Raw genomic sequence first — 19,108 nt, forward strand, 5'->3', positions numbered from 1 at the left:
CAGCTTCAGACTAATTCAGTGATAGCAATCACTCACTAATGAGTACGATTGTCCATCTAAGAAATTGGTCAAAACTTCTGAGTGCTTATATGGCTGATGAACCCAATCCTAGAATCATATCTCTAATCACATGTTTCACAGGTGTTTCTGGGAAGAGGATTTGGTCCTTGGTCTCATCGAGGTCATTGGCATTCCTATGTCCGGTTCCTTTTCTGTAATTGCTCTTAAAGAAGTGTCCCTTTGTACAAAAGGTTCTATCAGGTTGGTTCCTTCCGAATGAGAGCCTCCCAAACATTGACATCTTTATTGCATTCCTTGAATTAAGCCTTCAGGAAATCTTTGAAACGCTTCCTAGGTCAGCCTTTCATTCAAGTGCCTTCATTGAATGGAACAAAGAAGATTTATTTGGGTAGTTCAAGCTCAGGCATCCTTAGCAGGTGAGTGCCCAACGGAGTTGGTTTGGGATGATCATGGCATCGATGCTGGTGCTATTAGCTGCTTCGAAGATACCGTTGTTAATACATCTGTCCTCCCAGCTGATGTGGAGAAGCTGTCTTAATCAACATTGGTGGTACCTCTCCAGGGCCATGAGGTAGAATCTGTATGTAATCCAAGTTCTAGAGCCATATAGAAGAATCAAGCTAATTAGGATAGTGTCTGAGGTCTGCATGTCATCAACAAACTTATTGATGCTCTGCCAGTGCCTTTGAACTGATCATTATTAAGGACGGTGATCAGCAATGGATGACTGTGCAATTCCAGGAGTAAGTAGCCACAAACAGAGCTAATCAGATTAATTACCGCCACCTGCTTATGCAGTGTAACCACTCCTGATGAAGGGCTTTTGCCCAACATGTCGATTTCGAAGCTCCTTGGATGCTGCCTGAACTGCTGTGCTCTTCCAGCACCACTAATCCAGAATCTGGTTTCCAGCATCTGCAGTGATTGTTTTTACCAATTTGATATCCAACCTATAATTTTAACATTCTATGGAATTTAAGTTTTACTTAGAAGTCATTTTGATAGTGTTTTGTCAATTTTTTTTAATGGACCCACTCAGCTTCAAGCAAGCTCAAGTCAGATTTGATGTAGCAGAAGTGCAGGAAAAGAACCCTCACTCTGTTTGAACGGCAGTTGCCAATATTGAAAGAACACCCAGCTTAATGTGACCAAGTGACAATTTTCTTCTTTTGAATGTGTGTGCTAACTGCTAATTTAGGGACATTGAGGGCAGGCATTGAGCAGCATAAATCCAATTACCTTACTGAACATGTACGTTAAGGAGCTATCTCGGTGACAAGCCTGCATCAGGAGGCCATACTAACACAGCTTCTACAATTTTGCCATGGCCGTCTCCATTCCCACCATTTGTGGCCTAGTAAAACTCTGCCTGTAGAGTTATTAAAGCAGAAAAGAAAGCTATTTGGTCCATTAATCCCATGTCAGTCCTCTGTAGAGCAACATCCTGAGTTCTAGGTATTTTTAATCAAAGTATTCATTATGACACATCTCTGGAACAGGCAGGACAGGATCCTAAACCTACTGATCCAGAGGTAGGGACATACCACTGGACCACAAGAAACCTATACTCCATTCTGTTCTCTCCCTTTATATCTGCAGCCCTGCCAGTACATTTCCTTTGTGTTTATGTAACTTTCAAGTCATGCCCATTCACCATGCAAGAAGTTTCATACTGCAAGGTTTGTAGCTCAGGTTGAGGTTTAGGGTGTAGGTTTGCTCACTGAGCTGTAGGTTTGATATCCAGATTCATTACCTGGCTAGGTAACATCATCGTGGTGACCTCCAAATGAAGCGAAGCTGTTGTCTCCTACTTTCTATTTATATCTTTCTCCTGGATGGGGTTCCTGGGGTTTGTGGTGATGTCATTTCCTGTTCGTTTTCTGAGGGGTTGATAGATGGCATCTAGATCTGTATTTTTTTTAATGGCGTTGTGGTTGGAGTGCCAGGCCTCTAGGAATTCTCTGGCATGTCTTTGCTTAGCCTGTCCCAGGATAGATGTGTAGTCCCAGTTGAAATGGTGGGTTTTTTTCATCCGTGTGTAAGGCTATGAGGGAGAGAGGGTCATGTCTTTTTGTGGCTAGCTGGTGTTCGTGTATCCTGGTGGCTAACTTTCTTCCTGTTTGTCCTACATAGTGTTTGTGGCAGTCCTTGCATGGAATTTTGTAGGCGACATTGGTTTTGTCCATGGGTTGTACTGGGTCTTTTAAGTTTGTTAGTCTTTGATTGAGAGTGTTGGTGGTTTTGTGTGCTACTAGGATTCTGAGGGGTCTTAGTGGTCTGGCTGTCATTTCTGAAACTTCTTTGATGTATGATAAGGTGGTTAGGATTTCTGGCTGTGTTTGGTCTGCTTGTCATGGTTTGTTCTTGAGGAATCTGAGCACTGTATTTTTTGAGTATCCATTCTTCTTGAATACGTTGTATAGGTGGTTCTCCTCTGTTTTCCGAAGTTCGTCTGTGCTGCAGTGTGTGGTGGCTCGTTGGAATAGTGTTCTGATGCAGCTTTGTTTGTGTGTGTTGGGATGGTTGCTGGTGTAGTTAAGTATTTGGTCAGTGTTTGTTGGTTTTCTGTATACGCAGGTTTGTAGTTCTCCATTGTCCTTTCTTTCAACTGTGACATCCAGGAATGCGAGTTTATTGTCGGTTTCTTCCTCCTTGGTGAACTTTATGCCTGTGAGGGTGTTGTTGATGATGTTAAATGTCTCTTCTATCTTGTTTCGTTTTGTGATGACAAAGGTGTCATCTACGTTGCAGACCCAGATTCCTAGTAGCACACAAACCCACCAACACTCTCAAACAAAAACTAACAAACTTAAAAGACCCACTACAACCCATAGACAAAACCAATGTCATCTACAAACTTCCATGCAAGGACTGCCACAAACACTACGTCGGACAAACAGGAAGAAAGTTAGCCACCAGGATACACGAACACAAAAAGACACGACCCTCTCTCCCTACACACGGATGAAAAAAACCACCATTTCGACTGGGACAACACATCTATCCTGGGACAGGCTAAGCAAAGACATGCCAGAGAACTCTTAGAGGCCTGGCACTCCAACCACAATGCCATAAACAAACACACAGATCTAGATGCCATCTATCAACCCCTCAGAAAATGAACAGGAAATGACATCACCACAAACCCCAGGAACCCCATCCAGGAGAAAGATATAAATAGAAAGCAGGAGAAAACCGCTTCGCTTCACTCGGAGGCCGCCACTGATGATGTTACCTAGCCAGTTATTTCTGCAACATATCAAATCCACATCCTTCCTAAATTGTGGTGATAAGAACTGAACAGTGATCTAGTTGTGGCTTAACCAGAGTTTAAAATACCCTGCCTTTGCAGTCAATGGCCTACACCTTCTGAGCACCAGAAATGATGAGCAGATTATTGCCATGGTCTAAGATTCCCTTGACTTTCATACTGCAGCACATTTTTGCAGCACATCTGTCAAAGAAATGTACAGCACAGCATCCCTCAGGAAACTTCATCGAGTATAATTGGGGAAGGCAGGACAATGCCCTTTTTATGGCACTAAATGCTGTGGGGCAAATGTGAGGATATAGTCTTTGAATGTTATTGATTCATCCACTGATCTATTTATTACGTTGGTAGGGTGAGTAGGTTGAGAAGATAAAGTCGAAGCTGGAAAGACCATGGATGTGGAAATTTGTAGGTGAGTGGTTTGGTCAGGGGATAGTCAGATAACCATGGGGGTACTTGGCTTGTGCAAGTAATTAAGTGGTCAGTAGAATAGCCAAAGGATCAGCGCTTGATTGAGTAGGCAGTTATGAAGTTACCCGGGTATTAACCTAGGCTTTAATCTGCCTTAATATTTCCTAGGTAACTATTCAGGTAAGTAATGTGGAATTGTCTGAAGAATCCAACACCAGCTTTGAATCTGAAACATTGGCTAAGGGTCCTGAAGAGAAGGGGAATTGTCTATAAGATATTTTAACTTCTCTGACAATTACCATATAGGTCCATGCATTTTGACTTCAATAGGGTCCTGAAACATTTTTAGTCATAGATCCAGTATCCAATCATCCAGAGATCAGAAGATTTAGCCAAATAACTTTATTAAACCTCATTCCATATGCTTTGCTAAGTACTTTTGAAGTGTCATTTTCAAAAGTCCGTGTACATGCTCTCCCTAACCTCCACCCATTAGCATTCATTCGAACAGTACCATTAAGCATTTGGTGTCTTTGTATCCCTTTTGCTAGAATGAGTCACTTTAATTACTGTGTTAAATTCTATCTGCTACTTGTTTGTCCATTTTGTCAGTCTATGTACTTTTGAAGTCAAATAGTATTTTTCTTACAATTTGCCACACCTCAAGTTTGATATCAAAACAAATTTTGAAATTTTAACCTGTACTTAAATTTCAAAGTCATTTATTTATAATTTTTAAAATGGTGGGCCTCACACTGATTCTTTGGAATCACTACTGATGACTATCTTCTAGTCAGAAAAATAACCATTTGCCATAACTTTCTTTCCTTGTCTTTTCTTTATCCAATCTAACACTGACCTGCCTATTCCAAGAACTTCAGTTTTGTTCAACTGCTATTTTTGTGTCACTTTGTCAAATGTTCTTAAAATGGAAAGCGACCTCGGAATTCCCTTTATCAACCTGCTATGTTACTTCGTCAACATTCAATCAGATAAGTCAAGCACCAACTACCTTTTACAAATTCACGTTGGTAATCCTTAGTTAGTTTGAACCTCTCCAAGTGTGTCACGTTTTTCCTTAATTATTGTTTCTAAACTTTACTCAACATTGATATTAAACTGACCAACCTGTAGTGACAATTAATTCTCTCACTCTTGAATAGGAATTTACATTTGTTGCTTTCTAATCCACTGACCTCCCCCCACATACCTAGGGAAGGTTGAAAAGTTCTTCTGCTATATACATCCCAAATGCCCCTAGTTACCTGAAGTGCAAACCATCCAGACTAGTCAATTTAACCACTCTAACCACAACCAGCCATTCCACTACATTTGCCTATCAATTTCACTCTATCCATTAGCTCTAACAGCTCCACTTTCACGGATACTTTTGGTCAGTACCTTTTTTCTTCAGAAACATCTGTACAATGGAGTTGTTGGGCTATATTTTGCGGTTGCAAAAGTGGAAAACTGCATCACAATTTGCAGCATGCAGTCATGCACCAAAAACCCAAAGTTGTGACAGTAGCTGAATCTTATCAGAAATTGGCCAAGTGTTTCATTTGTTGAGTTCCATAAATGGCTTCTCCTTATGAGGCCTAATAGCTTTTCTCACATAATCATTCCAAAATCCCCCGATTAACCATCTACCATTCCCCTAAAGCTGATCCTATTTTCCTACTCACCAAAGGCCAATGTGTGTGCAACAGCCAGGAGCTCCAGGATTACTGGACATTTCAAAACCTGCGGTGCACCCATTCCAAGTGCTGGCAATCTGCTTGATCCCTTTGAAAAGTCCTGGAGACAACAGATAAGGGTAAATTGGTGTCCACTTTGTGGACAGGGGTTTGGAGATCCTAGTGGTCAAGATGGCACAGAGATGTCCACATACCTCAAAATCAGCAGAGGACACCACAACATTAGAGTACCTGCCTTGTCTTAGGCTGTCAATCTGGTCAATGGGGGTCCAAAAGTGTGGTACTGGAAAAGCACAGCCGGTCAGGCAGCATCTGAGGAACAGCAGAATCAATGTTTCGAGCATAAACTCTTCATCAGGAATTCTTCAGATGATGCCTGACTTGCTGTGCTTTTCCATTGCCACACGTTTTGACTCTGATCTTGAGCATCTGCAGTCCTCATTTTCTCCTGGTCAATGAGATTCCCTTCATTCTTAGGAATATCCAGTCATCTAAGATGGAGGTCAATGAATTTCTCTGCTCCTTCAGGGTGAGTGCTTGAGTTTGATTTATTGTTTTCACGTACCAAGACGCCCTGAAAAGGTTTGTTTTGCATGTTATGCAGGCATATCATTCCATACAATGTGCAACAGGGTAGCAGAACATGCTCAGAATACAGTGTTACAACCACAGAGAAGGTGTAGAGAGAGATAGATCAGAACTAATGTTTGTGAGAGATCCATTCAAAAGTCTGATAACATCAGGGAAGAAGCTGTTCTTGAATCTGTTTGTATATATATTCAAACTTTTATATCTTTTGCCTGACTGAAGAGGATGAAAGAGTAAAACTGAGGTGGGAGAGGTCTTTAATTATATGGTTGCTTTCCTGAGGCAGTAGAAAGTATAAACGGAGTCAATGGATGGAAGGCAGGTTTGCTTGATGGAATTGGCTGTGTTCATGACTCTAGTTCCTTCCTCCCAGTTGCCATACCATGTCGTGATGTATCCAGATAGGATCCTTTCTGTGGTGCACCTGTAACAATTGGTAAGAGTCCTTTTGGATATGCTGAGTTTCCTTAGCTTCCTGAGGAAGTGGAAGTATTGTTGTGCTGTGTTGACTGTCTTGCTGATGTGTGTCGAACAGGACAGATTGTTGGTGATCGTCATTCCCAGAAACTTGACCCTCTCGACCAATTCCACCTCAGCACCGTTGATGCAGACAGGAGTGTGCCCTCCACTCCACTTCCTGAAGTTAATGATGAGCTTCTCCATTTTGCTGCTGTTGATGAGGAGATTGTTGTCATATGCCATGCCATGAAGCACTCAATCTCTTTCCTGTATTCTGTCTCATCATTGTCTGAGATCCACCCTACAACAGGAGTGTGATTGGAAAATTTGTAAATGGAGTTGTTGAGGAATTTGGCCACACACTCATGGGTGTACAAGGAGTCCAGTAGAGGGTGTGTTCGCAGCCTTGCAGGGCACCAGTGTCCAGGATTATGGTGGAGGAGGTATTGCTTATTCTTACTGATTGCAGTCTATGGGTCAAGACGTCGAGGATCCAGTTACAGAGAGGAGAGTTTAGAGATGAGTTTGTTTGGAATTATAGTGTTGAAGGTGGAGCAGTAGTCAATAAGTAGGATTAGTGGTGCTGGAAGAGCACAGCAGTTCAGGCAGCATCCAACGAGCAGCTGTGCTCTTCCAGCACCACTAATCCAGTATTTGGTTTTCAGCATCTGCAGTCATTGTTTTTACCTTGTCAATAAGTAGGAACCTGACGTAGGTATCCTTGTTATCCAGATGTTCCAGGGATGATTATATGGCCAGGGAGATGCTATCTTCCACAGATCCGTTGCGCCAGTAGGCGAATTACAAAGGATCAAGGCAGTTTGGGAGGATGGAGTTGATGTGAGCCATGACTAATTTCTCAAAGCACTTCATAATTATGGAGGTCAGCACCACTGGATGGCAATTATTGAGATACACTGTATGATTTTGTTTTGGCACTGGGATGAGGGTGGTGGTCTTCTTGAAGTGGTTGGGGACTTCAGATCGCAGTAAGGAGAGGTTAAAGATGTCTGTGAATACTCCCGCCAGCTGGTCCACACAGTATCTGAGTGCACAGCCGGGGCATCTAACCAGGCTAGCTACTTTCCATGGGTTCACTCTCAAAAAAACCAATCTAACGCCCAGAGCATGACCATTGGTACAAGTGCATCCAAAGGTGTTGAGATAGGCGACATTGTTTTCCTGATCTTCTGTTCAAAGTGAGCATAGAATGCATCGAGCTCATCGGGTAGGAATGTACTGTGCTTCCATCTTCTTTCTGATATCAAACAGTCACACTATATCTGCTACTGTACCCACCTCCCTGCAAGGTTCATGCTTCACTATAGCATACAACATCTTCCCTCACTCATTTCTACAAATCCCAACCAGTCCTATAGAGACATCAAAATATCCAAGTCCTGACAACCTAGTAAGAAGCATTATCCATTGCTGTGCTAATCTCCCATTGCTCCTACTGTGAATGTATTAGTAATATGCCAGAACTTTTACCTCTTTTTTTTATATAGATTACTTACAGCGTGAAAACAAGTCCTTCAGTCCAACAAGTCCACACCGACCCTCTGAAGAGCAACTCACCCAGACCCATTCCCCTACATTTACCCCTTCACCTAACACTACGGGCAATTTAGCATGGCCAATTCACCTAATCAGCACATCTTTGTGACTGTGGGAGGAAACCCACTCAGACACAGGGAGAACATGCAAGCTCCACACAGACAGTTGCCCAAGGTGGGAATTGAACCCAGGTCTCTAGCGCTGTGAGGCAGCAGTGCTAACCACTGTGCCACCGCGTTTGTAATGCATTTTATCTTTTGTCTGCTGCAGGCAAAAGTGGCATTGTCTCTGTTGCCAAGAGGGTGGCCCTACAAGAGACCCCCTTCCTCCACCACAGAGAAAGAGAGCACAGATGTCTTAGAGGAAGCACAAGTCGACAGCATTCTGCAGCCTGCATCAACTCAGACACTGACATCTCAGTAGATTAGAGTTGGAAGTGCTGCTGACTCAATGATTCACCCTTCCACATTATTTCATTCTTTTCGATGCTATATCGACTCCCTCCTTATATGTTGAGTTTACCCTTTATAACTATTATCCTCTCCATCCCAGCATTCTTTGTTCCCCACATTCTCTCCACCAACAGTGACTCCTGATAATCTCTGCTTGAATTTTATTGGTCAGACCCCCAAGACTGACTTTGGCCCAACCCCTTTGACTGAAGTAGATGAACAGCCCCGAATAATGAGTGAGCACACCACGGAATTAGATCAGTACGGTTCCCCAACTGACATCTTGAGACATCCCTTTCTGGATGTGCTGGACCCAAGATGCTGATTTGGCCCACTCCATGCACTGTAGTAAAATGACCCTCTGACCATGAGAACCCTGGATGGTCAACCAAGTGTGTCCAAGCCTCAAGACTGATAGGGGAAGCTGCCCTTAACTGATTATGCTGGGACCCAATGGCTTAACTGTGCCTCCCTTAATTTGACTGAGGACTACTCACTGTAGACTTTGAGATATGGCCTTTTGTTTACAGCACATGCAATGTATATGCCACTACACTACAGACTATGGTGCGCGTGGGAGATTGATGTAGCACAGTGCCATACAACAACATGTCCAGCCACACAACTGACCACTGAATAAGCTGCCTGGCTTTGTGTCTGCACTGAAAAACAATTTGTCAGAAGTACAACGAGCCTGTTCTGACTGGCTCAGGGGTCAAGATACAAAAACGCAAGGCAGGGATTTTATGAGCATCCAAGCAGATGCAGAGTGAATGAGCACTATGAAAACAAGGTGTATGAGGCAGCCTGGGAGAATCTATGAGTTGGGTGAAAAGTGTTGCAGCAGCACTCCAATGAAAGGTGCCAGTCTGGTCCATTGTACAGCATTGAATTGCAGAACCTTATTTGTTGTGGGTAAAGCACCACAAACTACCTTTATTTTGGTTATGTATTAAGACAATCAAGTACTAAAACAATGATTTAAACTTCATGCATGTAGCAACCAAAATACAATCACTCAAGTAAACAAATCAAGCCTCACAATTCAACTTGGCTACTCCCCAATTAATGGTAGAATTTAACTATGATTCTAACCAACAGTATCTATCTCTGAAGGTCTAGGATTTTGCCCATGTGTAGTGTTGATCTTCAAAGTTCTGCTACTGGGCTGTTCTGGTGTTGGATTCTTATACAGATTTTCAGTCTTTAGGTCTATGATGTGGTTCTTCAGATTCTTTCATCCACAATACTACAGCTTGCTTTTTTTTATCAGAAGTAGCTTCTTTGTTCCTTGTAACATTTGACCTGAACTGTCTATTTGAGCACACAGCTTTCCTGAGATTAACTCCTTAAATTCTTCTGCAGGATAACCAGTTGCCCTTGTGACTTAATGCAGCCGGTTATTGAGCAGATGCCAAAACAGTTTTGTTCATGTATCAGTTTCATCTCCCTCTTTTCCTAAACATGGCTAATTGTTTTCAATTCCTATATAAGGTTGTCCTTATCTTTAATAGTTTATTCCAGACAGAGTTATTACTGCTTCTTTCCATGTCTGATAGACAAGCAAGAGTCCGGCAGCAAGCCCAAGCAGTGTCAGGAAGTGGAAAAGTCAACATTTCGGATGTAACCCTTCAGGACTGGGGGTGGGTGTAAGGGGAGCTGCAGATAAAGGGAGGATGGGGGAAGGTTTTGGATGAGGAGAGGAGTGGAGTAGAATTGTCAATATCTACTGTCTACCCGATAAGTGGAAGATAGGAAATTGCATTTTAATGAGGTTAAATGAAGAAATAATAAGATATTAATACATGCTAATGTATGCAAATAGGCCTCTTGCTGCTCACTAGTGAGAATCTCATTCAACACATTTTTGGGAAATAGGACTTTTTTTGCTCTCAACTTCATCCAATATATCCGGAAGAACCACTGCTGATGATCCTGGCAAACTGCATTTTAAAGCAACAGGAACACATACTTCGAAATGTCAGTTGATTGAATACAAGCATCAACAGAATCTCACACCATATTTTTAGAGCTGGTATTAGCAAGATCCACTATTCCAGAAGAGCAGCATTTAAATTTTGAATTGTGTTTGTTAAATATAAACTTTAAGCACATCAAACCCCTTATTTATCTGACTTATTGACAAGATTGAGTTACTAAGACTGATAAATTTGAAAAAAATTACAAGTTTTGTAATCCTGTTTACATGAATATGGGATTGACTTCAAAATAATTGAGACTATTTTTCTAACATTCAGTGGCATAATCCCTGCCCCACCTCGGGAAAGTGGAGCAAGTTACATTCTGTTTTAGCAGCAATTCCTTGTTTCAAAATTTTTGAGGTAACTCTTGCTGAACAATGTAAAATTGAGATGCTTGGTACAATTGTCAAACATGCTGTGTTAATATTTATTTCCTATTTTGTAAACTATTGTAATATTAAATGACTCACTAATAAAATAATATTGAACATTTCAGAATGACTACAGGCAGTGTAAAAACAACAGATTTAAATAGAACATGAACAGTAAATATAAATGTCTACAAACACGACAATGAAACATTACCTTTAAACACCAAGAAATCTAGCCTGCAATCTGATTTTATGCCAAGATAAGGAAACCAAAACTGTAAATAGTATTCTAGGTGTGGCCTCACCAATGTCCTGTATAGTTGTAACAAATATCTCTACATTTATATTCCATTCCCCTTGCAATAAATGACAACAGTCCATTTTGCCTTCTGAGTCACTTTCTGTGGCTGCATCCTAACCTTTCAGATTCCAGCATCCACAGTAATCATATAACAGGATCCTTCTGCACTGGATTTCTCCAATCTATTGCTATTAGATAACATGCTGCTTTTCAATTCTTGCTGCAAATTGGTCAAGTTGACATTTTTCTACATTATACTACTTCTACCAGATTCTTACACTCACTCACATAAAGAATGGCCTGGATAAGGCATAAAGCACATGGGAAAAGCATACAAAAAAAAAGAGGTCAATTAAAGGCTTTAAGCTTTTTCTAAAAATATGAAAAATATTAGTAACACAAGCTATAAATCAGTAGCATTCTTGAAAACAGTATTTCCCCATCATCTAGCAAGCTAAGGCTCTGTGTCACAGACAAGGAGAGAATGGATGACTGCCAGTAGAGAAAGAAGACAAGGCAGGCAGTGTATGAGTCCCCTGTGGCCAATTCCCAGAAAAACAGATTTATTGCTTTGGAGATTGTTACGAGGAATGGTCTCTCAGAAGAAAGTCACAACTGCCAAACTTATTGCACTGCGATTGGCTCTGCCTCACAGGAGAGGAGGAATATTCAGGAACGCTATAATGACAGGGGATTCAATGGTAAGGAGAACAGACCGACATTTCTGTAGGACATCTAATGAAGTCCTATAAACAGAATATAAAAAGTTAGGAAGCAGGTTAAAATGTGGGACCTCAAAAGTGTTGATCCCTGGATCATGTGCTATTCAAAATAGGAATACCAGGATATAACAGATGAAAATGTACCTGGAGAGATTCATCCTTGTTCTTGGCAATATAATTGGTACCAAAGTTTACCACAATCACTGGATGTTCACCGTCCCACTTCTGAATGTCCTGTAGCTGCTGCAAGACATTATTTGCAACTACAGAAATGTCCATCTGTTCCCCTTACCATTGAATCTCCTATCACTAAAGCATTCCCATGTATTCCTCCTCTCCTGTACAACAGAGCCAACCACAGAATAATGAATAAAAGCAAATTACTGCGGATGCTGGAATCTGAAACCAAAAGAGAAAATGCTGGAAAATCTCAGCAGGTCTGGCAGCATCTGTAAGGAGAGAAAAAAGCTGACGTTTCGAGTCTAACTGACCCTTTATCAAAGCTGTATGTTCCCCAAAGCTTAATGAAGAATAACAGAATAATGAATTTGGCCATTGTGACTTTCCTCTGAGAGGCCACCCCCCCCATCCCCAAAGGATTAGGGGTAGTGTACTGAGAACTGTTTGGCAGACAGGCACCAAAGAGTAGGAATAAATAAGTCTGTTTTCAAGTGGCAGGCAGTGATTAGTGTGATACCAATAGCTTGCACCCTCGCTATTCACAACATATATCAATTATTTAGATGTGGGAACTAAACGTAAAATCTCCATGTTTGTATATGACCAGAAGTTGGGCTGCAAGAAGGATGATTTAGACAAGTTGAGTGAGTGGGAAAAAAAATGACAGATGCAGTAACCTGTGGATAAATATGAGGTTATCATGTCAGCAAACCAGGAAGCTGGATTATTATCTGAATCGTCACAGGGAAGGAGACCAGATCAAATCAAATTCACTAATACTGGATTTGCAACTTAATGAAATTAAAACTTTTGACGACCTTCAAAATTGCCCAATTGTTCCTAATTAAACTTTGAGAACAACAGATATCAGACACCAAGTTTATAATTTAAATTGAAATTTACAATTTAATATTAACACTGTAACTTTAGCAGAACAAAGTTAAACAACACGCTCATAAAATTAATGTCTATGATTTAAACTTCTTTGATCATTACTACCATTATTTACATAGACAGAGAGACAGAGAGACAGACAGAGTTAAGGATTAAATTATAAAGAAAATAAAAGAGTAGTAATTTGCCAATTCAATTTCCCTTTCAACAATGAGAATCAGGTCTTTATGGAATCCTTGAATGATGTGTTGTATCATAAACACATGGGAATATATACTACCTGAATTCTAAAGTCACAAGTAAATGCAAACAGCTTCCAGCAGACTCCAAAGAAAATTTCTTATAAACTGGGATTCTTTTTTTAGAACATTCAACATTTTTTTAACTGAATATAAACTACAGAGAGAGTAAAATTCAAACATAGCTCCCCAGTCTAGCAGCTTCTAAGCACACAACTCTCTGCGCAAAAAGCTCACTCAAAAACCAATTCAATCTATGGTTACTCTTCCTTTATCTGTTGTTAGCTGGTCAGCACCGGCCTCGCCTTGATTGACCAATACAACATCTGACAAGCTGCCAGTCCTCAAGCATAACACATTCTGGTGCCAAAATGTCTCCAATATTCTTAGAACAATATTAACCTTTCTAGGCCAGTTCCCATTTTCCAATATCAATTTGCTTGTTCCCATTTAAAAAAGACAAGCTGTTGTTCAAAGTTCAACATTCAGTTCTCAACTTCAGCTCATAAAACAAACAGAATTTTAAAAATAAAATTAAATTGTGATGGTCTCAATAGAATGGTGATACATTGGGAAAGGGAGAGATGTAAATGTGTTGCTGGAAAAGTGCAGCAGGTCAGGCAGCATCCAAGGAACAGGAGAATCGACGTTTCGAGCATAAGCCCTTCTTCAGGAATTTTTTTTTAAATGTCGCGGCGGCAGTTGGCTATGAAGAGATCGAGGGCGGGTAAGAGGCCAGCACAGGGTGTCCAGGTGGATGGGGTGTGTTGGAGATGGGAGAAGGGGTCGTCAGAGGGTGGGCGAGAGTCTTGGTTGAAGAAATAGGCTCGGAGGCGAAGGCGGCGGAAGAATTGTTTGATGTCACGCCGCGTGTTGAACTCGTTAATCCGAGAGCGTAGGGGAATGAAGGTGAGGCCTCTGCTGAGAACTGATCTTTCATCCTCAGAGAGGGGTAGTTCTGGAGGGATGGTGAAAACACAGCAGGGCTGGGAGCTAGGATCTGGTGTGGAGCTGGAGCTGGGAGTGGGGGCGGGAACGGAGATCGGCTTGAGGGCGGAGTTGGTGTGGTGTCCTGAAGAAGGGCTTATGCCCGAAACATCGATTCTCCTGTTCCTTGGATGCTGCCTGACCTGCTGCGCTTTTCCAGCAACACATTTTCAGCTCTGATCTCCAGCATCTGCAGTCCTCACTTTCTCCCCAAAGGGAGAGATGTATCAAGACCTGGATGTCCTCATACACCAGTCATTGAAAGTAAGCATGCAGGTGCAGCAGGCAGTGAAGAAGGCAAATAATATGTTAGTCTTCACATTGAGAGAGTTCAAGTACAGAAACAGGAATGTCTTGTTTTGCGTTTATACAGGGCGTTGATGAGACAATGCTTGGAGCATTGTGTAAAGTTTTGGTATCTTTACCTGAGGAAGGATATCCTGGCTTTGGAGAGAGTACAAGGAGAAAGAGAACTGCAGACACTGGAGATCAGGGTTGAAGAGTGTGATGTTGGAAAGTCAACATTTTGGGCATAAGCCCTTCATCAGGGTTCCTTGGATGCTGCCTGACCAACTGTGCTTTTCCAGCACCACACTCTTCAACATTGGAGAGAGTACAACAAGTTTTACCGGTCTGATTCCTGGGTTGGCTGAACTGACATGTAAAGAAAAACTAAATCGGATAAGATTATGTTCACTGGAATTTAAAGGAATGAGTGGGGATCTCACAGAAACTTCTAAAATTCTAGCAGGATTAGAGAGGGTAAATGGAGGAATGGTGTTCCTGTTAAATGGGGAGTCCAGACCAGGGCTCACTGTCTAAGAATATGGGATAGGCCATTTAGGAATGAGATGAAAAGAAATATATTCATACAGAGAGCAGTGAGCCTGTGGAATTCTCTGCCCGAGAAAGCATTTGAGCCCCCCAGCATTGACTGTTTTCAAAAAGGAGTTAGGTGTAGTTCTTAGGGTGAAAGGGATCTAAGATTATTGGGAGAAAGTGAGAAAAGAGTACTGAGTTGGGTAATCACCTTGCAGTGCTGATATTTGAGTGTTACCTATACCAACATTGCCAGAATTTTCAACACAACTCAAAAAGCGCAGATTGTTAGTCTGATAGTGGTTACAAAGCTTCCTCCCCTCACTGATACACTGCTTAGAAGGAGTTCTTTTAGTGCTTGCTCATATCTATCTGAGAGAGATTATGATTCAAGATTGAACAAGTACGATTGAGTCCATGAGAAACCAGTTCATTTTCTCTAACACATATAAATCTCAAAATGGAATTAGAAAGGAGTTCTTGGGTGGGAAGAACAAAGACATTGCTATTGTATCCACCTCCACCTCCTCCTTTGACAGCGCATTTCATGCACTTACCACCCTCTATGTAAGAAGCTTGTCTTTCATATCTCCTTTAAACTTACTGCCTTTTATCTTAAACCTATACCCTTTTGTAATTGCCATTTCTACCTGGGAGAAAGACTCCAGCCATGCCTCTCATAATTTTGTAAACATCTATCCAGTTGTCCCTCATTCTTTGACATTTATGTAAAATCAAACTAAGTTTTTCCAATCTTTCCTCGTAGTTAATGTACTCCAAACCGGCAACATCCTGGCAACCATTTCTGTATCCTCTCCAAAGCCTCCACATCTTCTTGTTGTGTTGCAACCAGACTTGAACACAATATTCCAAATGTGGCTGAACTTAAGTTCTACACAGCCGAAACACGACTTGCTAATTTTAATACTAATCACCAAGCCCTCTATCTCCTTGATGTATTCTGACTTGTCATTGTTTGATATCTGTCTAATCACAGTGGTGTCGTCAGCAAACTTACAATGGCATTTGTTTGGAATTTGGCAACATAGTTGTGGGTGTCCATGGAGTACAGTAGGGGGCTAAAGATGCATCCTTTGGGGGGGTCCAATGTGGGAGGACGTGCAGTTGTCTATCTTCACTGATTGCAGTCTATAGGTCAGAAAGCTGAGGATCCAGTTGCAGAGGGCAGAGCTGAGACTAAGGTCTCAGAATTTGGAGGTCAGTCTGGAGGAGATAAGGTGTTGAAGGCGGCACTGTAGTCAATGAGCAGGAGTCTGACATAGGTGTCATTGTTGTCCAGATGTTCCAAGGATGAATGCAGGGCTAGGGAAATGGGGTCCACTGTAGACCTGTTATGTCTTTTAGGCAAATTGTGGGGATCATGTAAGGCTGGGAGCCTAGAGTTGATGTGGGCCTAGACCAGCCTCTCAAAGCACTTCATGATTATGGAGGTCATAACCACTGGGCGGTAGTCATTAATGCTGTTGCGTATTCTTTTTTGGGTATGGGGATGATGGTGGTCTTCTTGAAGCAGATGGGGACTTCAGATTGTAGAAGTGAGAGGTTGAACATATCAGTGAATGCCTCTGCCAATTGGTCTGCACAGGATCTAAGTGGTCATCTGGGGACTTCGTCTGGGCCCATTGCTTTCCTTAGGTTGGCTTCGAGGAAGTCCAATCTGAAATCAGAGCCATAACAGTGGGCACAGGTGTGTCTGTAGCTGTCGGGGAAGGTGACACATATCTCTGGCATTCTGCTCAAACTGAGCAAAGAAAGCATTTTGCACATCAAGGAGGGACGTGTCTTTGTTGGCTATCTTGCTCTGCTTTGTTTTATATCCAGTAATGTTGTTTAAGCCTTGCCATAAGCAACGGGAGTCTGTTTGGTTGGTTTTGGTCTCTAACTTGGTCCAGTACTGCTTCTGACATCCCTGATGACTTTGTGGAGGTCAAATCTGGATTTCCTTGTAGGTTTTCTGCATCTGGACAGTCCTGGGAGTTGGTGTGTGAGCCTGCTGCTCCTGCAGGTGAGTGAGCCAGGCTTGATAGGGCCGGGCTGCCTCGGGGTCTGGTAGTCGAGAGATCGGGGATCAGACCTAGGCTAGTTGGATCTTCTTGGTGTCTGGGTTGGGTGTCGAGTTGGTAAGGCCTCCATGGGTTCTTCTGTTTTTTGATACAATAAGAATTCTACTGTCTACTGTCTACTTTCCTCCTGCATTAGATCTTCCAAAATGCATCACTTTACATTTGTCCAGATTAAAGTCCATCTGCTGTTTTTTTGGCCCAAGTCACCAGCCTATCTATATCCTGCTATATCCTTTGGCAATTCTCCTCACTATCCATAGCTCCTCAATCTTCGTGTCATCCGCACACTTACTAATCAGACTACCCACATTGCCCTCCAAATCATTTCTATATAATAAATCATCAAGGGTTCCAGCACTCACCTCTGCGGAGGACTACTATTCACAGATTTCCACTCAAAAAAACACCCTTCTACCACTACTCTCTGTCTTCTATGACTATGCTAGCTCTGCATCCCTCTCATCAGCTCACTGCAGATTCACGTTTTTATATCAGCTTGCCATGAGGGACTAAAGTTCATACAGACAACATCTACCACCCTGTCCTCAAAAATCATCTTTGTTACTTCCTCAAAATAACTCAGTTAAATTTCTGAGACATGACCTTCCCTGCACAAAGCCATGATGCCTATAGAACCACATCTTTCCAAATGTGAGTAATTCCTATTCCTAAGAATCTTCTCCAATAATTTCCCCATCATTGATGTCAAGCTCACTGGCCTATAATTTCCCAAATTATCGCTGTTGACCTTCTTAAACAAAAGAAGAGCACTGGCTATTTTCTAGTCCTCTTGAACATCTCCTGTGACTAAACGGGATACAAAGATTTCATACATGGCCCCAGCAATTTCCTCATCTGCCTCCCTCAGCATTCTGCGATAGATACCATCAGGTCCCAGGGACTTATCTACTTAATGCTTTTTAAAATACCCAACACCTCTTCCTTCATTACAGTGAGATGCCCCAGAAGACCCTCCTGAGACTCACCATCCATCATGTCCTTCTCCATTGTGAATACCAGTGCAAAGTATACATTAAGGATCTCACATACTTTCTCTAATTCCACGCATACATTCCATCCTTTGTCCTTTCCCTAATCTACCCTCTTGCTTATTAAAATGTATAAAATGCCTTGAAATTTTCCTTAATCTTGTTTGCCAAAGATTTTTTATGACCTTTTTAGCTCTCCTAATTGTTTGTTTGAGTCCTTTCCCACTATCTTTTAATTTTTCAAGTGCTCTGCCTACATTCAGTTTCCCAAATCTTATGTATGCCTCCTTTTTCTTTTTGACTAAGCTCTGAATTCCTCTTGTCATCCAAGGTTCCCTAATCTTGCCATCTTTATTCTTCATTTTCACAACAACATGCTGATCCTGAACTCTAATCAACTAACCTTTGAAAAGTTCTCACATGCCAGATGTACATTTACCCTAAAACAACTGTACATCCCCAGTGTACATTCCCAATTTCCTGCCTAATATTGCATTGGTTAGGCTTCACCCAAATTGTTACTTTCACACGAGGACTACACTTATCAATATCTATAATTAACTTAAAACTTAGAAAATTATTGTCACTGTTCCCAAAATGCTCCTACACTGAAACTTCAATCACCTGGACAGGCTCATTCCCCAATACCAGGTCTAATATGGCCCCTTGCTTGGTTGGACTATTTACATTTTGTTTCAAAAAACAGTCCTGGACTCACCTAACAAATTCTTGCCCATCCAAGCCCCTGGCACAAAGCAAGTTCCAGTGAAGTTAAAATCATCCACAGAACAACCCTGTTGTTTTCACATTTTTCCATAATCTGTATACATTTTTGTTCTTTTATCACCCACTGACATTTGGGAAGCCTGAGTACAATCCCTAAAAGTGATTGCTTCCGACCTATTCCTGAACTCTACCCATAAGGCCTGACTGCATGAGTCACCTAAGGTGCCCTCCCTCAGTAGAGCTTTAATAGACTCCCTTATTAGGAATGCAATCCACCACCTCTTTTACATCCCTCTATATCATGCCTGAAACATTTAAATACTGGTTCCCCTCTTAACCAAATCTCTAAATTAACTTC

This window comes from Chiloscyllium punctatum, chromosome 11 (genome assembly GCF_047496795.1).
Source record: "Chiloscyllium punctatum isolate Juve2018m chromosome 11, sChiPun1.3, whole genome shotgun sequence".
Lineage (NCBI taxonomy): Eukaryota > Metazoa > Chordata > Chondrichthyes > Orectolobiformes > Hemiscylliidae > Chiloscyllium > Chiloscyllium punctatum.